Source organism: Canis aureus, chromosome 33 (genome assembly GCF_053574225.1).
Source record: "Canis aureus isolate CA01 chromosome 33, VMU_Caureus_v.1.0, whole genome shotgun sequence".
Taxonomy (NCBI): domain Eukaryota; kingdom Metazoa; phylum Chordata; class Mammalia; order Carnivora; family Canidae; genus Canis; species Canis aureus.
In genome coordinates, this window is record NC_135643.1 from 20420145 (window position 1) to 20441141 (window position 20997).

At 35.0% G+C, this 20997-nt stretch overlaps 1 protein-coding gene across 40 annotated transcripts in view; it reads right to left on the bottom strand.

The window, feature by feature from the left end:
• The window catches only part of STPG2 (sperm tail PG-rich repeat containing 2), a 523536-nt gene that overhangs the window by 238922 nt on the left and 263617 nt on the right, over positions 1-20997 (bottom strand). The gene's annotated exons all lie outside the window — the stretch shown is intronic.

Genomic DNA, 20997 nt, shown 5'->3' on the forward strand with positions numbered 1-20997 from the left:
TAAATATCATAGCTTGATATATCTCATGAAATACTTTTACTATGAAAGATTTTTAGCAAAATTAAGATTGTCATAAACAAAATGTCAGGAAACCTGTCATCTTAATATCTATGGGAAAACACAATGTATTCTATTAACTTAGCAAAAACTTGAATGGACAAAACGGTATTATGCTGAGTTATCTGGAACACTTAACATCTGGATTTCTAATCCTCCATAGAAAATGTAGTATGAGAAGATGACAGTCATTTGAGATCATTTATCTTTTGGGTTTAGTACCTCATCTTTTTCTCTAAAAGTTCTTGGATGTTCCAGTTGTCCATTCCTATATAGTGTTTTAACCTTTATACCGGGTTTAGTTTTATTTATAAAGATGGTCATTTGATAATGACAGTTAACTGTGGCTAGATAAAAAGTTATGAAACAGATACACTCATGAGAATTACAGATAGTATCAAAAATGCATTGTTGAGCTTTCAATATATTGCTACAATGTATACACATAAAACTATATCAATTTGTATCTTTAGCTTACTAATCCAAGGTCACCATAGAAAGGTTTAAAGCAATGCTATATATAACAATTTGGCTGAAATGGTATTCCTACTTTAATTCATAGACTGTATGTTTTAATATTTTATTTAAATTCAATTTGGCAACAAATAGTATAACACCCAGTGCTCCTCTCATCAAATGCCCTCCTCAGTGCCCTGATTCATAGATTTTTTTTAAGATTTTATTTATTCATGAGAGACACACAGAGAGAGGCAGAGACAAAGGCAGAGGGAGAAGCAGACTCCCTGCAGAAAGCCTGATGTGAGACTCGATCCTGGGACCCTGGGATCATAACCTGAGCCAAAGGCAGACACTCAACCACTGAGCTACACAGGTGCCCCTAATTCATAGATTTTAAAGCTAAAAGTACTAAAAATTTATTTATTTCAGGTTTTATCAAACAGAATTCTTTCTGCAATATACTTGCAATGTGATTACCCAACTTAGCTGAACTTCTCCAGCAAATTCTCTTATTGGCAGAAACAGAAGGAACAAAACTTTATCCATAAAGAAAACTACTGGGAAGTAGCTTTATTTCAGTCTATGGGACACACAAAAGACCAAAGTCCTGGCTCATGTTTGTGCCAGGATTTAATGGATAGTGGATAATACAGTAAGATAAAATCACACTCAAAATCTAGTCAGCTAAATTATAAAGTTCTGAATGACTAGTAGTGAGATTTAAAAAAGGTTTTAAAGAGCTTGAACAAATTATAGTAACACCACTGGTGCCATCTTTTTTAAATTTTTGTTTACGTGTTATGGCACAGGGCACAGCTGACTCAATTCTTTGTGCACTTGTAAAATATCTCACAGATTATCACAGTAATAGAGAAATCATAAGCTCCTAAAATACCCCATTTAATTTTCTGTTTACTGTGTCTACTGGAACTTTTGTCACTGTTATTTTTAAAGATTCACTTACCTCTAACTATATGAGATTGTCTGGTCTTGAGACACATACACATAACTGTATTTGCCAACATGCTTTGGGCACTTGCATATGCCAGCCAGCCATTAAACTAAGAACTTCAGTTAATTAGTAATAATTTTGTCCACAAGTTACAGAAAAACACATCCCTTGGCTTAAACAAATGTAGAATTATTTCTTTCACATAATAAGAAGTCTTGAGTCAGATGGCTTCTAGCAATAGTTCAACTGTGCAACAAGGTCTGAGGAGGTGTGTGTATGATTCAATCAGCTGTTCTCTCGTGCTGGCAAGAGGGCTTAGTTCACACAGCTATCCCTAATTTCATCCCTCACTTCTCTTCCCCTCACTCATTTCCATTGTACCGACCTCTTTATTTGGCATGTTCCCTTATGCCAGGGTCTCTGCCCCGGCTGCTTCTTCAGCTGGAATACTCTTTCCTTAGTTACCCACATTGTTCATGCCCTTACTTTTTTTCAGATTTCTGCTTGAAAGTGACTCAGCAAAGCCTATCTTGATGTTTCTACCCACTTAATGTTTGTACCCACTGACCTCGCAGCTCAATGCTATTACCTTATTTCATATAGCATTTACCATCTTCTCAGAGGCTATATATCTATTTTTTAAGGTCTCTCTCTCCCCAGAAAGTTCCATGAGATAAGGGCTTTTTATATGTTTTATTCACTGATATGTCCCCTGTACCTAGAATAGTGTCTGTCTCATAGTAGGCACTCAACAGATATATGTTAAATACATGAATGAATTTATTTTTAAGTCAATAAAAATGGAAAGCATGAACAATCTCTCTGTTTCTGTATAAAAACCAAACCTTTTATAGAAATACCCCTGAAAAACTACTTAGGTTTCATCTCCCAAACAAAATTACATAATCAACCAGAGCTGAAAAGAAGGATGGAAAAGAGTGTTAGCTGCTCCAGCTTCTAAAGTAGACAAAGAAAAAGGTAAGGGGGAAGGGAGTGGGAACGAGGTTTGATGTTAGCCAACCAACCGTCACCCATGCACTGTAATATCATTTCAACTAAGCTTCAAAACCTCATAGTAGGTACTTTTATTATATCCATTTATTAAATGAATAAATCAAAAGATTATTAAGCAACTTGCTCAAGTTCCCACAACTATTAAGAATAGTTAAAACTCCAGCATTGCTGCCAAATCCCTAACTATGTATCTTTTTTTTTTTTTTTTTGGTAACTTCAAGTTTTTATTTAAATTCCAGTTAACATAATAGTATAATATCGGCTTCAGGAGTAGAATTCAGTAATTCATCACTTACATATAATACCCAGTGCTCATTACAAGTGCCTTCCTTTTTTTTTACAAATTTATTTTTTATTGGTGTTGAATTTGCCAACATATAGAATAACACCCAGTGCTCATCCCATCAAGTGCCCCCCTCAATGCCCGTCACCCAGTCACCCCCACCCCCGCCCACCTCCCCTTCCACTGCCCCTAGTTCGTTTACCAGAGTTAGGAGTCTCTCATGTTCTGTCTCCCTTTCTGATATTTCCCACACACTACTTCTCCCTTCCCTTCTATTCCCTTTCACTATTATTTATATTCCCCAAAAAAATGAGAACATATAATGTTTGTCCTTCTCCGATTGACTTATTTCACTCAGCATAATACCCTCCAGTTGCATCCATGTCGAAGCAAATGGTGGGTATTTTCCTTCCTAATGGCTGAGTAATATTCCATTGTACACATAAACCACATCTTCTTTATCCATTCATCTTTCGATGGACACCGAGGCTCCTTCCACAGTTTGGCTATTGTGGACATTGCTGCTAGAAACATCGGGGTGCAGGTGTCCCAGTGTTTCCTTGCATCTGTATCTTTGGGGTAAATCCCCAGCAGTGCAATTGCTGGGTCGTAGGGCAGGTCTACTTTTAACTCTTTGAGGAACCTCCACACAGTTTTCCAGAGTGGCTGCACCAGTTCACATTCCCACCAACAGTGCAGGAGGGTTCCCCTTTCTCCACATCCTCTCCAACATTTGTGGTTTCCTGCCTTGTTAATTTTCCCCATCCTCACTGGTGTGAGGTGGTATCTCATTGTGGTTTTGATTTGTATTTCCCTGATGGCAAATGATGCAGAGCATTTCCTCATGTGCATGTTGGCCATGTCTATGTCTTCCTCTGTGAGATTTCTGTTCATGTCTTTTGCCCATTTCATGATTGGATTGTTTGTTTCTTTGCTGTTGAGTTTAATAAGTTCTTTATAGATCTTGGAAACTAGCCCTTTATCTGATACGTCATTTGCAAATATCTTCTCCCATTCTGTAGGTTGTCTTTTAGTTTTGTTGACTGTATCTTTTGCTGTGCAGAAGCTTCTTATCTTCATGAAGTCCCAATAGTTCATTTTTGCTTTTGTTTCTCTTGCATTCGTGGATGTATCTTGCAAGAAGTTACTGTGGCCGAGTTCAAAAAGGGTGTTGCCTGTGTTCTCCTCTAGGATTTTGATGGAATCTTGTCTCACATTTAGATCTTTCATCCATTTTGAGTTTATCTTTGTGTATGATGCAAGAGAGTGGTCTAGTTTCATTCTTCTGCATGTGGATGTCCAATTTTCCCAGCACCATTTATTGAAGAGACTGTCTTTCTGCCAATGGATAGATAGTCTTTCCTCCTTTGTCGAATATTAGTTGACCATAAAGTTGAGGGTCCACTTCTGGATTCTCTATTCTGTTCCATTGATCTATGTGTCTGTTTTTATGCCAGTACCACACTGTCTTGATGACCACAGCTTTTTAGTACAGCCTGAAATCTGGCATTGCGATGCCGCCAGCTATGGTTTTTGTTTTTCAGTATTCCCCTGGCTATTCAGGGTCTTTTCTGATTCCACACAAATCTTAAAATAATTTGTTTCAACTCTCTGAAGAAAGTCCATGGTATTTTGATAGGGATTGCATTGAACGTGTAAATTGCCCTGGGTAACATTGACATTTTCACAATATTAACTCTTCCAATCCATGAACATGGAATATTTTTCCATCTCTTTGTGTCTTCCTCAATTTCTTTCAGAAGTGTTCTGTAGTTTTTAGGGTATAGATCTTTTACCTCTTTGGTTAGGTTTATTCCTAGGTATCTTATGCTTTTGGGTGCAATTGTAAATGGGATTGACTCCTTGATTTCTCTTTCTTCAGTCTCATTATTAGTGTATAGAAATGCCACTGAATTCTGGGCATTGATTTTGTATCCTGCCACACTGCCAAATTGCTGTATGAGTTCTAGCAATCTTGGGGTGGAGTCTTTTGGGTTTTCTACGTAGAGTATCATGTCATCTGCGAAGAGGGAGAGTTTGACTTCTTCTTTGCCAATTTGAATGTCTTTTATTTCTTTTTGTTGTCTGATTGCTGAGGTTAGGACTTCTAGTACTATGCTGAACAGCAGTGGTGAGAGTGGACACCCCTGTCTGGTTCCTGATCTTAGGGGAAAGGCTCCCACGCTTCCCCATTGAGAATGATATTTGCTGTGGGCTTTTCGTAGATGGCTTTTAAGATGTTGAGGACTGTTCCCTCTATTCCTACACTCTGAAGAGTTTTGATCAGGAACGGATGCTGTATTTTGTCAAATGCTTTCTGCATCTATTGAGAGGATCATATGGTTCTTGGTTTTTCTCTTGCTGATATGATGAATCACATTGATTGTTTTATGAGTGTTGAACCAGCCTTGCATCCTGGGGATAAATCCCACTTCGTCATGGTGAATAATCTTCTTAATGTACTGTTGGATCCTATTGGCCAGTATCTTGTTGAGAATTTTTGCATCCATGTTCATCAGGGATATTAGTCTGTAATTCTTCTTTTTGGTGGGGTCTTTGGTTTTGGAATTAAGGTGATGCTGGCCTCATAGAATGAATTTGGAAGTACTCCATCTCTTTCTATCTTTCCAAACAGCTACAGTAGAATAGGTATGGTTTCTTCTTTAAACAACTGATAGAATTCCCCAGGGAAGCCAACTGGCCCTGGACTTTTGTGTCTTGGGAGGTTTTTGATGACTGCTTCAATTTCCTCCCTGGTTATTGGCCTGTTCAGGTTTTCTATTTCTTCCTGTCCCAGTTTTGGTAGTTTGTGGTTTTCCAGAAATTCATCCATTTCTCCTAGATTGCCTAATTTATTGGTGTATAGCTGCTCATAATATGTTTTTAAAATCGTTTGTATTTCCTTGGTGTTGGTAGTGATCTCTCCTTTCTCATTCATGATTTTATTAATTTGAGTCTTCTCTCTCTTCTTTTTAATAAGGCTGGCTAATGGTTTATCTATCTTATTAATTCTTTCAAAGAACCAACTCCTGGTTTTGTTAATCTGTTCCACAGTTCTTCTGGTATCAATTTCGTTGAGTTCTGCTCGAATCTTTAATAATTCTCTTCTTCTGCTGGGTATAGGATCTATTTGCTGTTTTTTCTCTAGCTCCTTTAGGTGTAAGGTTAGTTAGCTTTTGTATTTGAGTTCTTTCCAGTTTTTGTATGGCTGCTTGTATTGCGATGTATTTCCCCCTCAGGACTGCTTTTGCTGTATCCTAAAGATTTTGAATGGTTGTATCTTCATTGGTTTCCATGAATCTTTTTAATTCTTCCTTAATTTCCTGGTTGACCCTTTCATCTTTTAGCAGGATGGTCCTTAACCTCCACGTGTTTGAGGTCCTTCCAAACTTTTTGTTGTGATTTAGTTCTAATTTCAATGAGAAATATGCAGGGGGCGATCCCAATCTTTTGGTATTGGTTCAGACCTGATTTGTGACCCAGTATGTGGTCTATTCTGGAGAAAGTTCCATGTGCACTTGAGAAGAATGTGTATTCAGTTGCGTTTGGATGTAAAGTTCTGTAGATATCTGTGAAATCCATCTGGTCTTTGGAGATGTTGTGCTTAGAAGACATATCGAGTGTAGAAAGCGCTGGATCTATCAACCAATGAATACTTGGGCTCTTACCATAGTTTGGCAATTGTTAATATTGCTATAAGCATCAAGGTGCATGTATCCCTTATAAATCAGTATTTTGCTACCCTTTTTCTGGATCCTCGTCAACATCTGTTGTCTCTTGTGTTTTAATTTTAGCCATTCTGACAGAGGTATGGTGATATCTCATTGTAGTTTTGATTTGTATTACCCTGATGATAAGTGATGTTGAGCATCTTTTTATTTTTTATGTGTCTGTTAGCCATCTGGATTGGATGTCCTCTTTGGAAAAATGATGGTGATGGACATTAAGGAGGGCACGTGATGTAATGAGCACTGGGTATTACATAAGACTGATGAATCACTGAACTCACCTCTGAAACTAATAATACACTTTATGTTAATTAATTGAACTTGAATTTTAAACTACTGAAAAAAAAGAAAAACATCTATTAATGCCTTCCGCCCATTTCTTAACTGGATTATTTGGTTTTGAGGTACTGAATTTGATAAATTCTTTATGGATTTTGGATACTAAACCTTTATTAGATACATCATTTGCAAATATCTTTTCCCACTCCAAAGGTTGCCTATTAGTTTTGTTGATTGTTTACTTTGCTATGCAAAAACTTTTTATCTTGATGAACCCAATAGTTTATTTTTGCTCATTTCCCTTGCCTCTGGAGATGTGTCTAGTAAGAAGTTGCTATGATCAATGGGTTCAAAGAGGTTGCTGCTTGTGTTCTCCTCAAGGATTTTGATGGCTTCCTGTCTCACATTTAGGTTTTTCATTCCTACATTTGTTTATTGTCATATAAGAGCATGACATTTGGAGCTGCTGCAGCCTTTTGCTACCATGAAGTACAAGGCTTCTGAAATTCACAGGTCAGAAAGAAGGAAAACACCTGCATTCTTGATTTTTATTGTTGAATTATCTGAAACTAGAACCACAAACCTAGAATATTACTCTTATGGAGGAAGATAAACTCTCAATAAATATTAAATGTTAAAATATGTCTCATAGTTTTAATGTGAATGTTATTTGGCTATTGTTCATATAATTCAAATAGAAGGAAGGTTATGAAAGTGCACTAAGGATGTCAGATATTAGAATTATACATTAGAAAGAATAGGAAAGTTGGTGCATTGAAAGGAAATTGAATTGCTCAGTGATTTATAATACCAATCCACAGCTTTCCTTACAAGACTAATTTGTGAAAAATTCTCATTATAAAAGTCAGAGAACAAAAGGGGGGAATGAGGATGGGATGTATTATTTTCCTGATCACACAGATCAAGGGTCAACAAGCCTTTTTTGTAAAGGGCTCGAGATTAATTAATGGTTTCTATTGCAGCTAGTCAACTCAGCCAACCCAACATAAAGGCAGCCACAGACAATTTGTAAACAAATGAGCATGACTGTGTTCCAATAAAACTTTTACTTATGTAAACTGAGATTTGAATTTCATATAATTTTGCACAAAATGATGTTCATATTTTGATTTTTTTCTTTTCCAAATATTTAAAAATGCAAATGAATTTAAACTCATGGCCATACAAAAATAGTTGGATTTCATTTGTAGGCCTTAGTTTGCCAAACTCTAATGTAAGAAAAAGCATTCTAATAGTCTAATTTGTTTCTACCTACTTCCTCACTAACACAAAAACAAGTCTAATTCCATATATCTCCAGGTCTTTGGGAAATTCTATTTTGGGTGTCTACTCTGTTCTCCAGGGAAGTATCTTATATAAAGAAGCAGTTCCCAATAAGCTGCCAGAAGATTGCATACAAGGGATTTCAAATCAATATGTGCATCACAGGATGTCTATGAACAGAAAAATAAAATGATTCACATAGTCACAGGAAAAAAATCAAGAAAAAAATAAAAAAATCCACACTTTTTACCACCACCAATTTTTTCTTGCTTTACTCACACCTAAATAATGGAAGGTTTAGGCCATGATAAAGCTAAAGAGATAAGCACTTTACCCTTTATGTATTTATTTATTATACTGGTTACAGAATACAAGTTTCCACTATTTCTTCTTATTCAATATCACTACATGAGTGGCTCCTATTAATTATTTCAATTATTCATTGGCATATCAATTACCCTGGCAATGCTAAAGAAAAATACTCAACTGTACTGACTGGACTCAGTTTAAATTCATGAATGCAAACTTCAGATGGATTCTTTTTTCAAAAAGTTTTATTGTAGTAAAATATACATAGCATAATATTAATAATTGTAACCAGAAGAGCACAGTTTGGTATCACATAAATACATTCACAATGTTGTATAACCATCACCACTATACATGATCAGAACTTTTCAGCATTCCCAAAAACACTCTGTATCCATTAATAATTCTCCCTTCCCCATCTCTCCAATTTTAATAATCTCTATTCTACTTTTTATGAACTTACATTTTCTAAGTACCTCATATAACTGAAACTGTACAGTATTTGTCCCTCTGCATCTGGCTTATTTTTTCTAAAGCATAGTATTTTCGAAGTCCACCCACGTCGTTCCATATATCAAAATTTCATTCCCTTTTGTGGCTGAATAATATTTCATTGTATGGATATAATATATTGTTTATTCATCTGTTGATGGACACTTGGGTTGTTTCTATCTTTTTGGCTAAACATTAGTGTACAAATATCTGTTTGTTTCTCTGCATTCAGTTCTTCTGGATATACACCTAAGAGTGAAATTTCTGAGTCATACATTAGTTTTATGTTTAATCATTTGAAAAACCACCAACGTGTTTTCCACAGCAGCTCACCATTTTTATATTCCTACCATTTGATACAAAGGGTTCCAATTTCTGCACATCTTTGCCAACAGTTGTTATTTGCTGTTTTTCAGATTATAGCCATGCAGAAGGTATGAAGTGGTATTTTATCATGCTTTTGATATTCAATTCCCTACTGACAAATGATTTCAAGCATCTTTTCTTATGGTTAGTGGCCATTTATTTATATATATAAATATATAAATAAATATTTATATATTTATATATATACATATATATATATGAGAAATGTCTATTCAAGAACTCTGTCCACTTTTAAAAGATTTTATTTTTAGAGAGAGAACGAGCAAGGGGGCTGGTGGCAGAGGTAGAAAGAGAGAGAGAGAGTGAATCCCAAGCAGAATCTGCACTGAGCTTGACCCGGAGATCATAACCTGAGCTGAAACCAAGAGTTGGACACTCCACTGACTGTGCCACAGAGGTGCCCCAACATGGGGCAAACAAAAGTTCTTGTTTTTTTGTCCATGTTTTAAATTGGCTTGTTTATGTTTTGTTGTTGTTGAGTCTTAAACAAATGATTTGCAAATATATATGATTTGCAAATATTTTCCTCCATTCAGTAGGCTTTCCTCCATTCAATAGGCTTTTTGCCATCTTGATAATACCCTTTGATGTGCAAAAGTTGTTTTTTTGTGAGTCTGTCCATTGGCCAGTACCACAGTATTTTAATTACTATAGTTTTGTTGTAAGTCTCAAAGTGAAGATACGTGATGTGAGTACTCCAACATTATTCTTTTTCAAGATTGTTTTGGCTATTTGGGGCCCCTTGCAATTCCTTACGAATTGGGAACTGGCTTTACCACTTCTGCAAAAGAAACTGTTAGGATTTTGATACAGATTGTATTAAATCTGTGGATCATTTTTTTAGAGCATTGACATTTTAGCAATGTTAAGCCTTCCTTTCACAAACACAAGTAAAAGTTTAAGGTCTTCTCAGGTCTTTTCTGAGCCAGAATCTTTCCCTGGGCATGCCCAGTGGCCTACTAAATCCTCTGAATGAGTGGCTATTTTTGAATATCCAAAAGACAACCAGGGATTGTCCTTTTAAGTATCCTGTAGACTGCTTAAGCCAGTAGAGATTAAAACAATTGTGACTTGCCTTTTGCACCAAAATGATCAGGAATAACAATATGTGAACACAGAGTCCCAATATTTGAAATACAAGGTCCTTATTGCCCACCCTGGCTCCAGCAACCCAAGCCAGAAATATGGGTTGCCATTTCCACAGCTGCTTGCCATGCTATGGGGTGGAGGGTTAGGTAGTCACTAGGACACTGAAAGCTGAAATGGGCAAATATTAACAACTCATCAGCCAAGCTTTCCACTAGGTGGTGCAGTGTGCAAATAGACTCTCCAATAGACTTCCAAAACATGCACTTCAGTTTGTGTCAGTACAATTGTTTTCTAGGTGAAGAAACAAATTCCTGGCACTCTTTACTCCACATTCTTCCCTGACTTCACTTCCCATCATATGGGTTCTTAATCCCCAAATTTATGTATCTGCCCCAACTTCTCTCCTAATCCCCAGACTCAGGTATATAATTCCCACCCCTGTGGACTCTTACTGCTGCCGCTCAATCATACTATTTCTGTCTGATCTATGTAGTCTCCCACTCCTAATGGCTATTTCACAACTTCTCTCTTTTCAGTCATTCAATAAATCTTCACTCTCAAACAATTGTAGCACTTTCTATATACTTCACTAAGGAAATTAAGGCAATCAGAGATTTCCACTGACCCCCATTAGTATCTGCCCAACTACCAGCATCCTGTATACACATCCTAATTTCCCTTGACTGTTATCATGGATCCATACTGAAGGCCGTGAATGCCAAGAAGTGAGAATCATTGAGGTCATATTTGAAATCTATTTCCCATGGTCATAACACAGGAATATCCTGTGGCTAGTTTTGTTGACTATAGTTTTGAAAACACCATGCTCAAGGAATGAGTGACTAAGGTTAGGGAGGTCAAATTTAAAAAAAAAAAAAAAAAAAAAGGAGGGGAGGTTAATTAAAGGTTTCTGCTTACTTTAAATTTCAACAATTTTTTTTTTGTGTGTGTGTGTGGCAAGTCTGGGGGAAAAGGGTATACTCTTTCATTTTTGTTATTTTTATTTATCTAATAAATGCTTGATAAATTTGAGTCTTTACCTAAATATAATATAAATTTTTATTTTTTAAATTTTTTTGAAGATTTCTTTGTTTTAGAGAGAAAGAGAGAGTGTATGCATACACGCTGGAGGAGAGGCAGAGGGAGAGAATCTCCAAGGAGATCCCCCAATGAGCACAGAGCCCCATGAGAATGGTACACCATGTCTATTAGTGATTCAAGCTTACCCTCTAACAATGTACTTATAATTGCAATCCATTTAATGTATAAACCCCTGAAATATATTCTACCTGAGTTACTGGTTTGTGGAAAGCAGCATAATACTTCAAAGGGATAAAATTGTGCTCCTATTGCATACTCTAGTATTCTTTTCTATTGTAAGGATTTATCAATATCTGCTCTAAAACTGAGTTATCTTTATTTACTCTGACATTAGCCTATTTTCCATGGACATACTGCCCCCCCCCCCAGTAATATAAACTATCTACTTCCTTAAAAATTATACTTTATATTGCCTTCATTTCTCTTCATCTTTATTTTATATGTTCATAAAATATTTGGCTTTCAAGAATAGACTGGCACTGTATGTGTATCTAAATTTGACCAATACTTTCTTAAACAATAAGATCAGCTAAAACTTTATATTAATTTATATTTACTGGGCTCCCTGCATATATTGCAGACTTAGGTCAAAAGCTCTAAGTTTGTGTTTTTAGGAAATCATTCTCCATGAAATATGTATGAAATCCATCCTATTTTTATAGGTTCCTATCTCTATCCCATGCCATTTTCTTTTGTTTTAAGTGTTATAAAGTCCTTGGATAGAAGTCTTAGGAAAATAGCCTGGTGAGAGATGCTCTACAGATGTAAAATAAATATTCATGACATTTGGTGTAGAATTCACATGAACAAGAAAAAAACTTGGACCATGACATGAGTTTGTCCTTCAAATTTGTAGTTCATATTGGACCAATCAACATTGCCTGAATATATTTGTGATTTTTTTAGTCATAATTTTTTTCTCTCTCTCTTTACTTTCTCTTCTCTTCCTACTTTGTTTAATTATTTTTTTAAATCTCTCTCTCTTTCTGCTCTCCCCATAAGAGTTATTTTAAATCTCCCCATTTGTTGAAGGACTTGAATGAACTACATGATGTCATGTTCTGCCTTGGCATATTGTGATGTTTTATTATTGAGAAATATTGAGATAGAAAAAATTATTAAAAGTGCAAAAGAAGTATTCACTCCTACATTCTTTATAGATTGCTCTTGTTCCCCACATCTTTCAGAAAATGATTTTGCCTTATATTTTGAAGAGAAATTCTTTCTTAGAAAGAATTCCTGCAACTCCTTGTTCCCTCCACTCATTCTAAGAAGCATAGGAGCATTTCTACTATTTCTGTTTTCCTTTTTTTAGTTTCAGTAGAAGAAAACTAATAGCAGACCATCAGAAAAAAGTTAAAAATATGTTTTCAAATTTACATATATATAGTTAAGTTTTGATTGCTTATCACATTGCCTCTTGGTTCTATTATTCTATCCCCATTACGTAGATGCACTCCTCTTAGCTCTTGCAAGGGGCTAGAAAATAATCAAGGCATCAAGCTTATTACTGTTGACTGTAACCCAAACCAGTAATTTGTAAGAGCCACTATAAGAATGTACCTTACCATTTCAAAGCCCCTCGACCTTCCTCCAAGAAGTGGAAACACCAAATGAAGATGTCAGAAAACATGACTTCACAGATATTTTCTTTCTTTACACTGACGACAGCCATATCACATGTAGTATCCATGAAGTTGAAAACTCAATACAGGCTCTTTTATTTATAATTCAAATCCATTTCGGCATTATCTCATCTTTTCATCTTTTCTTCATTAAAAAAAATCCTTTGAAAACTCTCTGACCTCCCCCTAAAATGAAGTTAATATCACAAGCAGCTCTTCTCCTAATTAAGCTTACTCTAACCACAAATGCATTTTCTCATTATCACTAACACTAGGATAAGGTCCTCTGGTTGGCAATTAGGTGAATGCTTTGCTCCATGAGATTGACTCCCAAGTGTAATATGGATTTAACTCAGGTTTGTGGTTATAAGAAAATTAACCCTTTGCAAAATAAGTTCGTCTGGAAATATTCTTCATGATAGCCAACACCTTCCAGAATTCAGTGAGTTAACCCTTTCTATTTTTACTCCTAAACTTGATAGATGACAGAGAGATCCCTAACACAAAACAATAGATATCCTTCTGATTAATATTAATAAAACATACACTAAGACTAAACCTTCCCTTAGCTCAAAAATATCAAGTTTCCAAACAAATGTATTCATGCATTATTAGTGGTCAGTGAGTTCATCCTCTTTCAGTGGAGTATGTTTTCCTTGCCATTTTCTTACACATATTCAATAGGGATGAAATGGAAGTCAAAAAGTTTAATGAGTTAACAACTACTACATCATTGGTCTTATACTAGCCCAATTTACTATATGAAATTAAGAGCAAGAAACATAATTTCTCAGATATATCAATGGAGAAAAATATTAAAAAAAAAAGATTTTATTCATTTATTCATGAAAGACACACACACACAGAGAGAGAGAGGCAGAGACACAGACAGAGGGAGAAGCAGACTCCATGCAAGGAGCCCAAAGTGGGACTCGATCCTAGGTCTCCAGGACCAGGCCCTGGACTGAAGGTAGCACTAAACCACTGAGCCACCCGGGCCGCCCTCAATGGAGAAAAAAATCTACAAGTTTTTGTAAATGTTGCTAAATGAGATAAATGGTAAATATTTAAATAATTTTGATTAAAATTATTATAGTCATTATTTTCATATGTTATTTGTTGGTGTCAATCTAGACTTTAGGAATTTGGAATTACTGGCCTTCCATCTTTTTAATGAGAGCTAAAATCGTATATTAAGAGATATAGAATATATTTCAGGAAAGAATTGTTTCAGTTTATGAAAGCATCTTAGAAGGCCATTTGTGTGAGAATAGGGAGGCCCTGGAGGGCTGTATGCAAGGAAAGTACTTAAAAAAGGAACTAAAAGACTATGAGAAAATGAAAGGTATTTGGTTTTATTTTGCTCTGGCATTCTAGACAGAAAAGAGATGAAGAACCCAACAAGGAAATCACAGATGGAAAAACAGAAAAAGGGTTTCACAGGATGGCAGAAAGTTGGGAATAATATACCTACAAGGGACACTGTGAAAGACTTAGGAAAAATGGACATTATATTTACATTTAAACTGTTTGCTGATGAGAAAGACAAAATACCCTGGATAGTTAAAGACATATTTTATTCAGGCTATTGCAGAGAGGATATCATAATGAGAAATTTCTCAAAGAAAAGAAACAGGGCCTGAAGTTTTATGGCCTACCCATTGGCAAACAAGAGTCATTTACTAGTCTGTAGGGAGTCCTGAGAAAGGATGGAAATCAGTCTTCGATCAGAGGATATGAGGGCAGGGTGGTCCTTTGCCATTAGCCTTTACCCAGAGGACAAAGGATGAAGGATTTCTTAATCTTAACTGCTTTCTCAGAATAATAGAGCTGAAGAAGAAGAAGAAGAAGAAGAAGAAGAAGAAGAAGAAGAAGAAGGAGGAGGAGGAGGAGGAGGAGGAGGAGGAGGAGGAGGAGGAGGAGGAGGAGGAGGAGGAGGAGGAGGAGGAGGAATAATAAAAGGTCAACATTGTAACTATTCTCTGAAATTATCCCCCTTTTCTACACCTACCCTTAGTAAAGTCTACTGTGTATGGTACTTTCTTTAGAGGAACTGAAAGAAGGTTGAATTTTGTTTTAGATTAATGAAGTGGAGGTAAGAAAAGAAGAATACAGGTGGTGAGATATAAAGTGGTGATCAACTATTGAGTGGAAAAAGGAAATTAAAACAAGAAGTGGTAAGAAGGAAGTCACCAAGAATCTTCAGCACGACTACATAGTCAGGGAGTAAAAGGTTGTATTTTTAATGTAGGTGGGTAAGAAGATTGGAGGATTTACTGATTCCCAGGTAGTTAATATTTAGGCCACCCAAATAAAACCAGAGAAATCAGGTGCCCACAACAAAATATAAAAATATTTAAGGTGCCAGCAAAATACTCGTTTGCTGAAGCTTTATGAACTTGTTTCCTGGTGTTTCAGACGAGATCTAAAGATTAACCACAAGAAGGGATGAATTCCTTAATCTATCTAGATAATAAGCCAGAGGGTTTTGAGAGATATCAGATATTCTAGGGATTATAAATATCTGAACTATTGCAAGAGCCTCTTAAATTGTCAGTCTGCTTCCATTGTTTTTCTTTCCATTCTCAACACTACCACAAGTTTTCTCAAATATAAATCTGATGTATTACTTCCTATTTAACAGCTTCTGATGGCATATCAAGATTGTTCCATGATCTAACTCAACATAGTTACATTCTTAAATTCTGCCACTCTCACCATTACCAGCCACATTATATTACTTGCTTTCGTGTTCATCTGTTGACCTTCATATATTAAACATAATTGATTATTCCTAAGTCTTTACTTCTAATGTATTCTATTAGAGAACTTAATGCAAAAAAATCTTAGCTACTGAAGTTCAGAGTCATTCATTATGCTAAAAGTGCAAGGGCAGGAACTAAGATTTGGGTGTTGGGTACCAACCCCATACTCTATATCCTGCCCAGACCCTAGCTCTAGATGAGTGTTCAATAAATGTTTTTAAATTGATGACCAAGATGCTATAAGTATCTCTATACTGGTAAGTAAATCAGCCAAAACAAATCCATGTCTAAATAAATGTATTCTTTGGGAGGTGATGAATTTCATTTTATATAGTACACACATGGCAAAACATGATGACATTTCAAGGATGATAGAAAAAGGATATAAGCTTGAAACAGTGGGTTGAACTATATAAGGTCTTCAAATCTTCTTACATCCTTGTGAGTCAACAGGTTTATAGTTAGGACGCCTGGGTGACTCAGTGGTTGCACACCTGCCTTTGGCTCAGATCATGATCCTGGGGTCCTGGGATCCAGATCCCCCTGGGAGCCTGCTTCTCCCTCTGCCTATGTCTCTGCCTCTCTCTTTCTATCTCTCTTGAATAAATAAATAATTTAAAAAAAAAAACAGGTTTAAGGTTAATATGTTAAGAGTGGAAATAAAAGAGATTCCGAAAGAAACTAGAGTGCTAAGCATCCAAAGATGGTCATATTGGAAAAGAAAATGGTCTAACCCAGCTCCTCACTGTCTCTCTATATGCCTTATTATAGCAAGAGTCATTTTTTAGTTTCCTATTACTATTGCAACAAACTACCACAAATATAATGGCTTATTAAAACAATACAAATTTATTGCCTTACAGTTCTGGAGGTCAGAAACTAAACTAGGTCTCACTTGTCTAAAACCAAGGTATGCATTCCTTTCTGGAAGCATGAGGGGAGAACACATTCTCTTGCATTTTCTAGGTTCTTAAGATCACTCATCTCTTTAATCTTCAAAGTCAGCAATGGCAGGTTTAGTCTTTCTCATAATATATCACTCTGACTCTGTTTTCCTCTTTCACTTCTAAGGTTGCTTCTGATTACACTGAACCCTCTTGAAAAGTCCAGAATAATCTCCCTATCTCAAAATCATTTGGTTAGCAACCTTTGCCTTAATTATCCCTGCTATATATTGTGAGCTGAATTGTGTCTCCCAAAAGATGTGTTGAGGTTTCAACTCCCAATATTTCACAATGTGACCTTATTTGGAAATATAGTTGTTGCAAATTACTTAAAATGAGTTCATACTGGACTACTTACTGTGGGCTCTTAATCCAAAATGACTGGTGTTCTTATAAATAAAAGGAGATAGACACATAGTGGGGAAAATTGCCACGTGATGATGTAGGCAGAGATTGGAGTGATGCATCTGTAAGCCAAAGAACACTAAGTAATGCCAGCAAACACCAGAAGCTGGAAGAGGAAATGATGAATTCTTTTCTATCGATTTCAAATGAAACATGGCCCCCTGCTGACACCTTCACAAGAACATCTGGTCTCTAGAGCTGTGAAACAATAAATTTCTGTTGTTTTAAGCCATCCAGTTTGGGGTAATCTGTTATGTCAGCCCTAGCAAACTAATACACCATGTAGCAGAACATATTCATAAGTTCTGAGAATTAGGCATGGACATCTATGTGGGGCCATTATTCTGCCTACCACAATCAATGGGTAAATGACAAGAAGAAGAAGGAGAAAGAGAAGGAGAAGAAGGAATGTGTCCTCTAAGAAAAAATAAGATAGATTTCTTTTTGGAAAAATGGAAATGATCATCTTTTTTTCCTTCTACTTTACACAGTATCCTGAAGGCTTTTATGTACTTGGAACTTGTATTAAGAATTACAGATCGCTTAGCAGCAATTTTTAATCACTGCTTTTTCTACTGATTTTAATATTATAAGTGAATTAAATGTTTATATAATATATATAGCTACTTTAAATTCAGCTTAGGAAAAGATATAATTTATATAAAAAATAAATAGCTCAATAGCACAGACGAGTCACTGTGACAGAGCCTAAATAGACTGGGCAATAAATAAATAAATAAATAAATAAATAAATAAATAAATAAATAAATAAATCTGTCCCTGCTCAGTGTTCTTCAGTTTTATAAAAAGGACAAAAAGTTTCTGTTGCAAATTTTTAGAGGTTATTTTTTAAATTTTATTTTATTGTGGTAAGAACACTCAACATGTGATCTACTCTTAACAAATGTTTTTAAGTGTTCATTACTGTTGACTACAGGTATAACAGATTCCTACAATTTATTCATCTTGCTCAACTGAAACTTTATGCCCCTGATTAGTAACTCCTCATTTCTCTCCCTCTAGTCCCTGGAAACCACCATTCCATGCTACTGGGCTATGAACTGGGCTATTTGAGATAGCTCACATAAATGAGAACATTCAGTACTTGCCTTTCTGTGACTAGCTTATTTCACTTTGTATGATGCCATCAAGGTTTATTCATATTGTTTCACATTGTAGAATTTGTTTCTTAAGGCTGAATAGTATTCCATTGTATGTATACACCACATTTACATAATCCATTACTCTGTCATTGGGTATTTAATTAGATTGCACAACTTCACTATTGTGAAGTTTTGCAATAAATATGGAAGTGCTAATATCTTTTCAAGATTCTGATTTCAATTTTTTTTAGATAAATATCCAAAAGTGAAATTACCAGCTCACAGGATAGTTTTATTTTTAATTTTTTGAGGAACCTCCGTATTATTTTCAATATCAGCTTCATGGTTTCACATTCCCACCAATAGTGTACAAGAGTTCTAATTTTGCCACATCCTCACTAAAATTTGTTGTCTTTGTTTTTTTGATAATAGCCATCCTGATAGGTGTGAGTTGGTATCTCAGTATGGTTTTAATCTGCCTTCGTTGATGATTTGTGAAGCTAAGCATTTTTTCATATACCAATTTGCCATTTGCATGTCTTCTTTGAGGTAATATCTATTCAAGTCCTTAGCCCATTTTTAATCAGGCTATTTATTCTTTTATCTATTTATGCTATTGAGTTGTAGGAATTCCTTACATATTTAGAGACTACTATATTATTAGATATATGCTTTACAAATATTTCCCCCTATTCCATAGGTTGACTTTTTACTGTTTCCTCTGCTCTGCAGAAGCTTTGGAGGTTTCAAAGCCATTTAAACCTGTATTCAGCACAGCTAGTGTCTAACAACCCTTTTTAAGGGTTACAGAATTTCATTCCTTTTTAAAAATTCTTAAATATATAAATATATATGTATGTTTATATTGGAAATTTATATATTTCCAAAGATCTTTTAACCCTACATAAGCAAAATGACTCATTTTGCATTTTTTTATTCTGTCAGATTTATCTTTCTACTTAATAGAGTAGGATTAACACATTTGTCTTTTGAGATAAGACACATTCTGTGCTGTTCCCTAGTGACCAATCTTTATAGGAACATCAGGTTCAGACCTATTCTGCCCATATAAATAGAGACTGATAACAGGGAGGGACAGGAGAATGTGAATGGGGACAGGTAAAAGAATGACAGCTTTTGGCCTAATAGGAAGCTTTCTCCTTAAAAAAAGAATCTCATTTGCCTTACAGATTTGCACACCATTAACAGATGTGAACACTTAATTCAATTGTGAGGAGCATGTAGCTAAAATGCCTGAGGGAGAAAAAATACGGAAAGGAAATCTTATATTACAATAGCAATGTTAAAGAAAATCAAAGGTACTCTCTCTTATTTGAAAAATATTTTATATTAAATACAAGACCAAATATATATTTGAAGTATTCTGAAATGAAAACAAAAAGTACCCAAAGACGAAACAAAACACACCAGAACAAGTCATTCAAAACTCAATTGCTTGTGAAATATTTTTATTTCCTTAGCTATCATTAGATTCTGAAAAGATATTATTCCTAAAATCATATGGCTAAAAGAGAAGAATGTATTCCAGCTTTTGCATAAATGTTAATAATTTCCTTTCTCTCACATTCAAAGCATCCTGATTAAATCTTGCTAATGTTCTCTTAATTCTAACTCTCAGAGGACCTAACTATAAATATAATAATCTATATAATATTTTCTAAAAGGAAAATGGGACAAAAATCTTAATATTAGAAAATAATAAGAGCCCTTTAGCCCAAGAATAAAATAAAGGCATGCATGTAGTTATCTATATACTGTTAATTACTTGTATAGATGGTAAGTGGTAAATTTAAACATGCTTCCTTTAAATTACCTGAGTCTTGGATTTTGGATTTTAAAAGGGCAAGAGACTATTCTTTTACATACAAAGATAGGCTAAAATTCTGTAAAATAAAGAATGACATAAATCCAATGTCAAGGATTTTAAAATAAAGTTTTTAAGTATATTTTAATGTCAATTAATTCTACATATTTCTATTACATGGTTTACTGGATTTCAGGCAGAAGCTTTATGAGATGTCATGTAACTAAGGACAAATATAGAAGCTATAAATGGTTGACCAAATGTTCCAATTTGACCAGGAATATCATATCTTATGCCTTTTGTCACAGGATACAAAATTAATATACAGAAATCTGTTACATTTCTATACACTAAAAATAAGACAGCAGAAAAAGAAATTAAGAACATGATCCCATTTACAACTGCACCAAAAATAATAAAATAAGTAGGAATAAATTTAACTATAGATATGAAAGACTTATACTCTAAAAACTATAAAACACTGATGAAAATTTGAAGATGACACAAACAAATGGAAAGATATTCCATGCTCATAGATTTGGAAAAACAAATATTGTTAAAATGTCTATATGACACAACGAAATCTACATATTTAATGTAATCCTTATCAAAATACCATCAGCATTCATCACAGAACTAGAATAAACTAAAATTTGTATGGAACCACAAAAGACTCAAAATAGCCAAAGCAAACTTGGAAAAGAAAAACAAATCTGGAGGCATAACAATTCCAGACTTCAAGTTATATTACAAATCTGTAATAATAAAAATAGTACAGTACTGGCACAGTAGGATAGAAAGCCCAGAAATAAACCCAAATTATATGGTCAATTAATCTTCAATGAAAAGGCAAGAATATGCAATGGGAAAAAGAGAACCTCTTCAACAAATAGTAT